Raw genomic sequence first — 13891 nt, 5'->3', positions numbered from 1 at the left:
ACTTCCGCGAAGGTGATAACCTCTCCCAGGGTGGTGTCGGTTTTCTAGTCAAAAAGGTTCTCATTAGCAGCATTGTGGAAATCAGTAGTGTGTCGAACCGGGTAGCGTACCTTGTCCTAAAACTTTCCGACAGGTCGTACAGGTATATGCGCCAACTTCGACATACTCTGATAATGTGGTCGAAGCGATGTACGAGGACATCGCAAAGGCCCTCAACGACACCTCGAAGGCCCACTACAATGTTGTTATGGGAGACTTTAATGTTAAAGTGGGAGTACAAGATAGCGGTGAATCGAAAGTCGGACCTTACGGCTTGGGCTGCAGAAATCACAGGGGGCAAATGCTGGTAAACTTTCTCGAAGCGCAGGGGCTTTTTTTGATGAATTCCTTCTTTCAAAAGAAGCCTCAGAGGAGGTGGACCTGGCGAAGCCCCGATAACGTGACAAGGAACGAGATAGACTTTATCATTTCGAATAAAAGGCACATATTTAGAGATGTTTCAGTGATCAACAGGTTTAATACCGGAAGTGATCACCGCTTGGTTCGAGGCACTCTAAATATCAACTTAAAAGCCGAAAGATCGAGAATGATGAGGTCTACTCTCCGACCTACCATGCTCCAAGCTGCTCAAGGCTCCGAAAAGTTCCAAATGGAACTTCAAAATCAATTCACCGCGTTGGAAACCATAAGCAGCATTGATGAGAGAACCGACACGCTGGTCAAAATACTGCAAAACACATCCCGCAAGTGTTTTCCGCCACAGAGAAGAGACAACGCACCAAAACTCTCTGCTGAGACACTCGAGCTCATGGGAAAACGACGAGAACTACCATCGTTTTTGTCAGATAAGGCCTTAAATCGAATAATAAAAACGCTGACGCGACGCGATCTCCGACGCTCCAATACCCGTGCCATCAAGGCTGCGATTGAGCAAAATCGGGGATCGAAAGTTTTCGCTCGCAAGTTTGGGAGGCCGCGTCTGATAAAACTTAAAACTGAAAATGGTGGGATCGTTACCTCTAGGCCTGAGATTGTCGGAGAAGTAGAGAGGTTTTATGGGCAGTTGTTCTCTTCAAGTTCGGATAAACCCATGAGAATCAGTATTGATGACCAGCGCGCCCCTCTTATGCGCCATTACTCCGAGGAGCTCCCGGTCGTTGACCAAGGCGAGATTAGGGCGGCTCTAGAACAACTTAAAAACAACAAAGCTCCGGGAGATGACGGAATCACAACGGAGTTGCTTAAGGCAGGCGGGACTCCGGTCCTGAAAGAGCTAGCAAGCCTCTTTAATTCCGTCATCCAACATGGCAAGACCCCGGAAACGTGAAGCGGGAGTGAGGTGATACTGTTTTTCAAGAAAGGTGATAAAACCCTCTTGAAAAACTACAGACCAATCTCCCTCCTGAGTCACGTGTATAAGCTGTTCTCAAGAGTCGTCACGAACCGTCTCGCCAGACGACTTGACGAGTTCCAGCCCCCAGAGCAAGCCGGCTTTCGATCAGGCTACAGCACCGTGGACCACATCCATACTGTTCGGCAGATTGTGCAGAAGACCGAAGAGTACAATCAGCCGCTGTGTATGGCATTTGTGGACTACGAGAAAGCCTTCGACTCCATCGAAACCTGGGCAGTGCTCGACTCATTGCAGAGATGTCATATCGATTGGAGATATATCGAGGTACTGAGATGTCTGTACAACGCCGCTACAATGACTGTTCACATCCAGGACTGTAAGACGAAGGCGATCCAACTGCGCAGAGGGGTGAGACAGGGGGATGTAATATCCCCGAAACTGTTCACCAACGCGTTGGAAGACGTTTTCAAAACGCTGGATTGGACTAGGTATGGAGTCAATGTAAACGGCGAGTACATCTCACACCTTCGATTTGCCGACGATATCGTCATCATAGCAGAGTCGCTGGAACAACTCACCGAAATGCTGCGTAGCCTAGGCGAGTCTTCCCGGTGTGTCGGTCTCGGTATGAACTTGGACAAGACCAAGGTCATGTTCAATAGGCATGTCGTGCCGGGACCGATATACGTCGAGGGGAAACCTCTCGAAGTTGTTAGTGAATATACCTACCTAGGACAGATAATACAAGTCGGTAGGAACAACTTCGAGAAGGAAACCGATCGAAGAATTCGCTTGGGATGGGCAGCATTTGGCAACCTTCGTCAAGTCCTCAAGTCGTCTATACCGCAATGTTTGAAGACGAAAGTCTTCAACCAATGCGTCTTACCTGCCATGACATACGGTGCCGAAACGTGGACACTAACTGCGGGACTAGTCCACAAATTCAAAGTCGCTCAGCGTGCTATGGAGCGAGCTATGCTCGGAGTATCTTTGAAGGATAAGATCAGAAATGAGATTATCCGGAAAAGAACCGGAGTCACCGACATAGCTTGCAAAATTAGCAGGCTGAAGTGGCAGTGGGCTGGTCACGTATGTCGTAGGACCGATGGCCGTTGGAGCAGACGAGTCCTAGAGTGGAGACCGCGAATCGGCAAGCGCAGCGTAGGGCGCCCTCCAGCCAGGTGGACCGACGACCTTAAGAAGGTGGCGGGCACCAACTGGATGCGGAAGGCGGAGGACAGGGAGCTTTGGCGCACCTTGGGAGAGGCCTATGTTCAGCAGTGGACAACGATTGGCTGTTGATTGATTGATTGAAAAAAAATAGATTAAACAATTCATTCCTTGAACTTGCTGATGACTTTGCCATAGATACAACTTATGCAAGCAAAATATTTTTTAAATATATACCTATAAATATAGCAAGTGCATTACGACTATTCATGGTAAAATTAAAAAATAACATGATTAAAAGAAATTTACTCATGGCTATTATGATCTGATAAAGCATAAATATAACAAAATTATGTTATTAGATCTGCCACGCAAAAATAACATTTTTTTAGTCCACTCAAATACATTTGCATTTGCACCTGGGCATAACATTTGCTAGTGGGTTTCCCATTTTTTATATAGTTACGAAAGGTTTTTTCGCTCCAAGAATTATATCTTGATAAATGCCATCAGGTGAACCAGCTGTCATTGGATAATTTTTGGATATTATTAGTCAGCAACTCCTTATTTTTTTCCCAGTTACTTACTCACTGTTACCCGCACTTTATCTTCTAAACTCCTACCTTGATTCATAGCTTGTGTGTCTGGGATTTTCCCCCCCATGATGAGTGAATTCAGTGTGCCATCACGTTTTTGGCACCAACTGACTTCATAAGCATAGATGCTGTAATCCGGCCATATCTCAATTCGAACGAAAGGCTATTTTTGTACTGGTCTCGTGTCTCATTTTCAATTTTATTTATGATGTCATCAGTAAAATTTATTTTATCTATAAAATGTCTCACAGCTTTACACTTTATACTTCAGTATAAGTTGATGCATTGATGCACTAAGTATTTCATTACTAACATAGTCTAGTTGATACCTCAGTAACTCACAATCACTAAGTTTTCTTTTTTTAGCTTCTTCCAAAAATTTTTCCAGCACTGTGGGATTAGATGGAATGATAGGGCCCTACCCTTTGTTGTAATAAATTTCAGTGTAGTACCAACTCTGGACAGTTTTGTTTCTCTCTGGGCAGTTATTTTAGCCAATAGCATTGTACTTCAGTACAAGATGGTTCTTCGCTTCTGCGATGGACGCACATAAGGAGTGCTATGGCATGCTTGCAGCCTCCTTGAGCATTCAATGGATGTTACTTTTTCCTTATCTTTATCAACTGTCAATGTGACTGCATATAACTTAGCATGGGCTTTGTGTTCTGGGCAAATTTTGCATTTCACAGTGCGAATTTTCCCTTTGCGTTTAAGTTTAAAATAATCACCTAAGATTAGATGTTTCATTTAAATATATAGGGGCAGAGATTCATAAAGATTTATTATATATTTAGATTTATAGAAGTATTCCTAAATAGGTAAATTCACAAATTCAGTACTAGTGGAGCTAAATGAAATATTGTCTTAAAAGTTCTTACTGGTAGCAATATTAGGGCTCTTTATCTGCGAGTAATACTTTATAGCTAACAGAAAAAAAACCTATGATAACACTAAAGATAAATAAAAATGTACTTACAAGGAAGTTTTCACATTTCGAAATTCAGATGAACAAAAGTCTTTATTTGATGAAAGACACTTTCCTAACATCAACAAATCAATCCTGGGCAAATTAGAGGAATTTGCCTTAACAAAATCTTGTTCCATCATTGACTGATCTTGGATGTTTTATTTTCTTCACAAAACCCCAAATAAAAACGATTCAACTAATTAAATGATGCGAAATTAATTTTGAAACGCTTAAACTCAACAACTGTTTAAGAGTAAGGGTTATAGATACTGATGCATGACCTCATTCGCTGTGATTGGTGTTTCAAATAAAATGGCCCATTGTACAATTTTATACTTTTGTTTTATTGAAAATCTTATTAATCTCAATGTGTATATTAAAATGGGATATTTTTTTAGAATCCTTTTAAAATAATTTCTTCTCTAAAATCATTTATTTTTTAATTCTTTAATACTGTTATCATGCCTACTGTAATATAACCACTGAGACTTAATTAAAGATTGTGATAAAGCCCAAAGTCAGTGCCATTCCACATTTTTTATGAATATGCCCATTAATTGAATTACTAATATACCTACGAACCACATCCAATTAAAAGATTAAAGCTTGTATTAGACGTGGGGTCAACAATTGTCCGAGGGTTCAGGATAAACTTGCGACTTTTTACACCGCAATTCAGCCCGTTAAACATTGCGTTATTGACGCTTCATCCATCTCGATAAATTGTAATGTTCGATTATTGAAATTCCAATTTATTTATGCAATATTGAAAAATTACTCTTACTTACTGATAGTATGAAAACTACCAACAGCTTGAAAAAGAAAATATCTAAAAGGAACCGGCGAAGGAATATTTTATAAAGACATATTATATATATTTTATAAGGATAAATAGTTTGGATAAATAAGCAAAAGTTTTCTATTTTTATTAAACTGTACGTCCTTAATTGTATATTTTTTTATAATATCAAAGTCCCTTATCATATGACCGTGTTAGAGATTAATATGGTATGAAATTCAATTGTAATTAATTTCAATACATTGTTAAGTAGATAGATTTGTCATTATGACTTCTTTTCATTAAAAAAATCTTTTAATTACACTTACGTTACAATATATGAAATATGGATGTCCCTTTTAAGTTATAAAGTTATGTGGAGGGAGTCCCCGCTCATCCACATTAAAATCTATTGGTTTAACTACAAACTATTCTTAAGCAAAGAATGGAATAATATATTAAATTAATTCGGATCGTGCAACTGGTATGTGTGGATCGTGTAAACGTCTATGTATGTGTGTGTTGTTAATTACAGACAATATTTGACATTATAAAGAGATAACAAACAAAAATTACCTCTCGTTTATTCGTCTGTTACAAATGTTATACTTTCGCACGACAAAACCACAAGTGGACACTCCAACACTCAGACTATCCAAACAGTTACGATTCACTTAACACCAGCCGAAGATTATATTAAAAAAATATTGGTCCTTCCACTTCCTTCTCCTATTGCTGCTTCCAATAAAGAAAAATAGTTCACTTACATCGGAATCTTAATCTATATATTATCATTTAATCACTATATAGAGATACTATATAATATGAAAATAAAATAAAACTCAAAAATTAAACAAATAAAATAATCGTATTTCCCAAAGCAGGTAGTTTCCGATGTAAGGAATGGTTGATATTTCTAGCATCGCTAATGTCTATGGTGGTGGTGGTCACTTACCATAAGGTGCCTGTCCGTCTATCTATAATATCAACTTCATATAATAATTCGGAAATATATTTATATATATCACGACAAAAATAAAAATAAACCTTTAATGGCATTATATTTCATGCCGGTCGTAAGTGGAACATGGCAAATAGAAGGGTCCTTTAACGGATAAGGGATGGTTTCACGCGCCAAATAATGGAGGTACAGCCGTGAGGTTGGAATAGACATACAGTTTTAGGGTATTCTGGGACAAAAATTAGCATATGTATCATGTTAAAGCTTTATTACCGAGAGGATTGAATTTTCAGATCCTTCCCACAAAGTAAAGAGATTGAATTTATATGTATATATATATAATGAATTGAATGCCTCGTTGGTCTAGTGGCTTGATGTAAGGTCGCAGATCCGGAGGTCCTGGGTTCAATTCCCAGGTGAGGCTACTAAAAAGTTATTGGATTTTTCTCTCAGAAAATTCTCAGTAGCAGTCCGGAGTCTGGAAGTTGGGAGTGTGTACACTCCCGTGCCTCGGAAATCACATAAAGGCGTTGGTCCTGCGCCTGAACTCTTTCCGGACGTGTCGGATTGTCGTCCCATCGGACTATGAGAGAGAGAGAGTGCACCTGTGTTTGCGCACACTTTTGTGCACCAAGTGTCTCCTGTAGTTGGCTAATCTCTTGAGGCCAATCTTGAGATTAGCCGCCATGGGTGAAATCGGTCTGGAAGACATTCTTATATAATAGAATTCTTATAGAATAAGAAAAAGTAATATTGTAAAGAATAATAATATTGAATATGAGAGAATATTCCAAAAGACACGAGTAAGTACTAAGTATTTACACCTGTTTTGCAGTAGATTTTCTGATGAGTTGGTGGTATCTACCCAGACTGGCTTGGACAAAGCCATCAAGTGTTTCATTGGTATAGCACGTTTTCGTATTTGAAAAGTACATTCAGGCATTTCGTAGTCAATTTTCATTCATCGATCGAAGACTGCATGTTAAGAACCGGATAAGCATTGAACTTTCATGTGCTCAATTTGTGTTTATAAATCTTGTGTACGACGAGGAATGAAAACATCGTAAAGAAACCTGCATGTTTTAGATGAAATTCTGCCACATATTATGCATCCACCATACCACATTGGAGCAGCATGGAATCAGCTGTTTTTTAAGTACTTCTTAGTCAATTCCACTCACTAAATAATAATTAATAAAAATAATTTGAAAAAAAAAAAATAATTAATAAATATTGACCACTATATAGGACTAAGCATTGGAAATGGATAACAGTAATTAAGCACCAAGTCTTCAATTGAAACAAGAGCTCAATTGTTTCACATATAACAATACGATGTAGTGCTCAATTGTTACAAGTGTAAAATAAACTAGTAACAATCGAGCACTTGTTTTGCACACGTGGACTGGAAGTGATGTCTTTGTCGAACCTTTTTCGATAAGTAAGCCTGTAAATCTGTCTCACTGTTGGGTTAATACCTTCATTTTTAGAAAAATATTTTGTGCCCATGTTTAGTTGGGTGAGGTAGTTTTTTTGTAAAAATTTTCTTTTTTTTTCAAGAAAGACGCTGACGCCATGTAAATAAACTTTAAAAGTAAAACCTTATCCAAGTACAAAATTTAAGAAAATCTTTAGAAAATTTTCTGAGATACACACTATATATGTGTGTACAAGATTTGATGATTTGATTGAAATATTATTATTGTGTGAAATTAACATATTCGTCTTTTTATTCCATTGATTATTATCAATCTGTCTGTTTTAAGATCGCGGAATACCACGAAATCGAATAGGAAAATTCTTAAAATAATAGATTTAAAACAGCGATCGATGGCACCGCGTTATTTCAATAGCGAAAACAGAATATTGCATTATTTAAGATTCATTTGCTTTGATTAGAATTCACTTCGTTTCTCTGAATTTTCGAAGCACTTCTTTGATTTGTAAAGTTGTAGGGCCTTGTTGCCTGAGTGGGTACCAGCTCATCAATTATTCAACCGCCAAACAGTATTACTTTGCATTGCAGTGTTTTGATTTAAGTATGAGTCAAACAATGTTATTAGGTACAGATAACATACCACCTTAGATACCATGATTAGCAACTTGATGACGTGGTAAGTAATGGCTTAATTATATAGTGGTAGTGAGAAAGTTACCACTTGAAATATGTTGTTCTTTCCTTTAATTAATAATAATAATATCCTGGGACATTATTCACACACGGCCATCTGATCCCAAAATTAAGCAGAGCTTGTACTATTGAAACCAGACAACTGATATCCTATACTACTTTTCTTTTGTACATATATAGATAATTACAACCAGACTCAAGACAAACAGACATGTTCATGCACACAAATGTCTGTCCTGGGTGGGAATGGAACCCACAACCTTCGGCGTGAAAGGCAAGCAATTATCAATCACGCCAACCGGCTCGTCAGTTCAAAAAAAATAGCCGCCGTACTAATTATATTATTATGTACATTTTTGTTAATATTCAAAATAAATTTTAGTTTTAACCTTTATAGCATTCATATATTTAATAGTAATTTTAATATCTATATCTTGCTTATGTTTAATTTTGATAAATATATGAAGATATTTAAAAAAAAAAGAATACTAGGAAACTAATATTCCTATTTAACTTTTTAATTAAGCTGACACAAGCTGTGCACTTGTGTTAGTTTTAAGTTTACATCGCTAAACACAAGCTATTGCGCTATAAATGGTGCTGGCGTTTATATTTGTATAAACCAAATATAACGCAAATGAAACAGGATGGCAAAGCTAGTATGTTATGGACTTTTCACTCATAGAAAAAGATTGTCACAAGGAAATAATAACGAACAATATTATTGTAAATACTTGTACCCCCAGCGATTTATCTGGCTGAGTGACCACATGTTCTATTTCCTAAGGACAAATCCTACTTTGTACGATTTATTCATTATTAGGATACATAAAAGTTTAACGTTGTATTTCTTTCATACAATACAGCCTTAAACATTTTTTTAAGTAAACTGAATTATAACACATTAGTTACTTTTTTTGAAAAAAATTATACCTCATTAAATATGTCATTCAACTGGACAGTACAATACAGTACAGTTACAGCCTGTGAATGTCCCACTGCTGGGCTAACGCCTCCTTTTGAGGAGAAGGTTTGGAAGGTTTGGTTTGGAGCTTATTCCACCACGCTGCTCCAATGCTGGTTGGTGAAAAACACATGTGGCAGAATTTCAGTGAAATTAGACACATGCAAGTTTCCTCACGACGTTTTCCTTCACCGTTAAGCGCGAGATGAATTATAAACACAAATTAAGTACATGAAAACTTAAAACTTAGTGCTTAAGTAAACAACAACAAGTACTGTCTAGTACGTATTGCCACTTTGATGGTGTAATTCCTGATTAACACATAACTATTGTAATACCCCTCCCAGCTCTCCACTCTTACTTGGTCACCCCAACTTCTACCCCTAGATCTAGCCGATCACTGAAGACAACAGTTCCTAGAAAAAATCTTCACACTATTGTTCTACTTTTGCAAATGTATTAAAAAAATCCAGCTTCTTTTTCCTTTGTGTATTAAATTGAAAATGAAAATACTTTAGAAAACTGGAGACAAAAGAAAATTATGTTGGTTTTGTACGTCATTCACTGTTTTATGTACTAACATAAATAACGATTATATTTCATTATTCTTAACACAACCTGCATGATGCGACTTTGTTCACGTCGACTTTTTTTATTTTATGTGTATGGTTTTTTATTATATGGACCACCTAATGGTCAGTGGTCACAACCGCCCATAGATATGGGCAATGAAAGAAATATTAAATCCTTATATCGTCAATGCGACACCAATATTACACAGGCTCACTAGGGTCGAATCGTAACACAACTATATATTGCCGTTTATGTATATGCAGTAGTATGTGATGAATGGCGCAAATAACGAACGCGCACAAAGGCCTGCCGTCGTGTAAACATGACAATGAAATGAAGGTGCAGGCTTATTAATCGTCTTTTGATAATGAGGTCCGAGATGGCCTAGTGATTGGAACCGTAAACGATGAATCTTAACCGATGATCGAGGGTTCAATCCCAGGCAGGCACCACTGAATTTTCATTTGCTTAAATTGTGTTTATAATTCATCTCGTGCTTGTCGGTGAAGGAAACCTGCATGTATCTAATTTCATTGAAATTATGCCACATGTGTATTCTACAAACATGCATTAGAGTGGCGTGGTGGAAAAAGCTCCAAACCTTCTCCTCAAAAGAGAGAGGAGGCCTTAGCCCAACTGTGGGATACTAACAGGTTGTTACTGTTACTGTTTGATGAATGAAGTTTTTGTCGTTATTACACATAAGGAGTAAACTTACCTAAATAAGTAAAAAAATAAGATACAATATACCAATTAATATCAAGCTTTGACTGTAAAGCAGTGAACCAGATATATAATTATAATATATCATCTAATAAAAGCTGTAAGATGGCCGTCCTACATACATATATGTCTTACTAGGGCTTTGTACAAGCTCGTCTGAGTAGGTATCACTCACTCATCAGATATTCTACCGCAAAACAGCATTACTAACACAAAACAGTAGTACTTGGTATTGTTGTGTTCCAGTACTGGTACTGGTGGTAGGGCTTTGTGCAAGCTCGTCTGGGTAGGTACCACCCACTCATCAGATATTCTACCGCAAAACAGCAATACTTGATATTGTTGTGTTCCGGTTTGAAGGGTGAGTGAGCCAGTGTAATTACAGGCACAAGGGACATAAAATCTTAGTTCCCAAGGTTGGTGGCGCATTGGATATGTAAGCGATGGTTGACATTTCTTACAATGCCAATGTCTAAGAGCGTTGGTGACCACTTACCATCAGGTGGCCCATATGCTCGTCCGCCTTCCTATTCTATAAAAAAAAAAAAAAGTTTGAAGGGTGAGTGAGCCAGTGTAATAATAGGCACAAGGAACATAACATCTTAGTTCCCGAGGTTGGTAACACATTGGCGATGTAAGCGATGGTTGACATTTCTTACAATGCCAATTTCTAAGGGCGTTTGGTGACCACTTACCATCAAGTGGCCCCATATGCTCGTCCGCCTTCCATTTGTTTAAAAAAAAAATATTTTGATTCTTAAGTCGAAAAACTCTTGGAGAGTTGCATAAAATGTTTAATCTAATTGTTTACACAATAATGGCATTTAATATGACGTGGCGATTTCGTATTGGCTATAAACGTCAGAACGTGGCTATTTGTGTGGTTTAACTCTCTGAAACGTTCAATTTGTACAATGCCAATGTCTATAGGCGTTGGTCCACTTACCATCAGTTGGTCCATGATTCGTCCGACTATTCTATAAAATAAAAAAATATATATATAGCACATGAACATTTTCAGATATTCAGCTACCTTTCATCTCGTCTCTGTTAAGTTTGCCTCAGGCGAGAGAGAGAGAATGTATAAATCTGTCACTATACAAACAAACATCCCGTACCTACTTGCTAATATTTTAGGTACGCTATAAAAGTGGATTTTTTCACAACTATGACACAGACAAAGGAACCTAGATTAGCTTTGTGTGTATGAAGTTTCAACATCCGTTACTATGTCATATTATATTCCCAAAGGAATTTATATGGAAGAGATTGGTCTTTTAGCGATAAGCCTGCCTTTGTGTGTGTTCCTATAAAGGTATTTATTAAATAATTTTAAGCGTTAGTGATTGAACTTTTATCATATAAAGATTTATGTTTTGTAACTAAGTATTTGCACGACACAAATATTTAATTATTTATTTATTTTCTTTATTACTTACTCGAGTTGCTACGCAGGCTTCAAAAGGCTTTTTCATGGAATTTATGATTACTGGATCTCGTACAGGAACTAACAAGTGTATGTATTTTATAAAAAAATGTATTTCTTTTAAAAAAGAGAAGCCACCTAGTTTCTTGTCAGTTGTTTTTTGTGGATTCCAGATTTTGAACCGGCGGTAACGCTTTATGATTCATAAGTACTTTTAAGTCTATATGAAGATTTTTTAATATATATTTCAATTTGATTATTGGAGAAACAAATAGAAAGTACGGGAATATTTAAACGATAAATAAGACTGAGTCCTTCGGCATTCTTCACTAAGAATTATTAATGTGCAATACAAAAAACCGCTAAAAGGCGTGAGATCAAAGTTTTTTTATTTAAACTAATACATAACTTGAACGATAGTCCTTATCTTTTAAGCAAAATTCACTTTAGATGTAAAAAAGTGACCACACGCAATAGTGCTTTATTCCTCTTACCCTCCACTCGAACCAATTATGCTCAAAACGAATTTATATATCGCTCTTGTAAGAGTTACAATAGGAAGTTTAAAGACTTGGACATGTTTTCTTGTACGCTCAATACTTTTAAAAAAAAAGAGTTTGTGTGCATTTGTCAACTTAGTCAATGTTTTTATTTTATTTATTTTTTATTATATATATATATTATTGTTTTGCTGTTTGTCAACTGTTTGAATCTTCATAATTATTATTTATAATTTACAAAATTGCTTGTTGAAAAGTGAAAACTTGATTGGTGTGTGAACGGGTTAATTGTTGTATAATGTATGTGGTTTGTACTGTATGTTTCCCAATTATAATAAAAAAAATAAAAAATAATCCTCTCAAAAAGATAAATTTCTTCTCAACGCCTTCGATCGCTTCGGTTATGGTTATAAAAATGGTTACACCCGTCAAGGCAAAGTTCATGCATAAAAAATTCTAACAGATAAACTTGTACCGTTTTAAGCTGCTTCGTACTCGTTGTGACACGATGCGAAGCGACGATACATCCATGATACTATTGACAAATCAGACCATAAACAGGTCTGGAATTTGATAAAGCCTTGTCGCATTGGCAAAGAACTCGCTTTATGTAGATTTTAATGCAATGAGTGCTCTTTTTTAGTTTTTTATTAAATTGGAGATTTAAAAAACACAAATTAAACTTTGTCTTTTCAACCAATTGTAAAAGATGAAATAGCAACATTAATTTAATAGCTGCTGTTACGTGTGATGAGATCTGTTCTAGAAAAAGTCTGCCAGAAATCTAAGCTATACTTATCGTAATTTTGTTTCTATTAATTTACTTTGAGTCAGATAAATGGTAAAAAATATTCCTTATACTTTAATATTGGATTGCCGTCCCATTGGATATGAGAGTTAGGGAAAATATAATTCCTCTGTATGCGCACACCCTTTTGCACTATATTAATTTTATTAAAAAATTTAATTTAAATCATAATACAAGTTTCATTTTTCAAACAATAATTCGACAACGGATCCCTAAAATCTATTACGGAACTCCATTGGAATTGTAATATACACTCTATCAGCTCCCACATCCCGCTATAATAGAATTCCAAAGGCATATATCTACGCTATGACAAGATGCATTACCCACACCAAGAACCCTCTTCAGTTGAGAACCAATTTTCTATACATGTTATAAAACTGTAACAAGATGAAGTCTATACATGAAATATTACTCTTTAAGGCATTTTTCTGAAAATCCAAAGCAAAAGATGAAATGTCTTGTCTGAACGTGATTATGCGAAGAAAGGTTTGAAAGCAATTCAGTAATCTTCTACAAAAGTGGTGTTAGATATAGCGAGATAGTCAAATATTAACTAATAATAATTGTTAATATATTTCGTAACACTAATTTTATACACGCATTAAGACGATGTATTTCTTACCCTTACCCTTGGCTTCCTAATAAATAAGAAATATATATATTGCATATATATATTACATATATATACCAACATGCACTATTATAATATATGTAATAATAATAATGTCTTCCAGGACGATTTCGGCCACGGCGGCCAATCTCGAGAGAGATTAGCCAACTACGCGGCAATCCAACGCGACCGGAAAGAGATCAGGCGCAGGACCAACGGTTTTACGTACTTTCCAAGGCACGGTAGTAGCACTTCCAACTTCCATATTCCGGGCTGCTACTGAGAATTTTCTGACAGAAATACCCAATAACTTTTTAGGTCCAACCT

General features: G+C 36.5%; 1 pseudogene; it reads right to left on the bottom strand.

Annotated features, from left to right (window-relative positions):
- Nucleotides 1-2874: 2874 nt before the first annotated feature.
- LOC126778065 (uncharacterized) lies at nucleotides 2875-4224 on the bottom strand (annotated as a pseudogene).
- Between the last annotated feature and the right edge of the window lie 9667 nt (nucleotides 4225-13891).

Source organism: Nymphalis io, chromosome 25 (genome assembly GCF_905147045.1).
Source record: "Nymphalis io chromosome 25, ilAglIoxx1.1, whole genome shotgun sequence".
Taxonomy (NCBI): Eukaryota; Metazoa; Arthropoda; class Insecta; order Lepidoptera; family Nymphalidae; genus Nymphalis; species Nymphalis io.
This window is presented reverse-complemented; position numbering and strand designations above follow the sequence as displayed.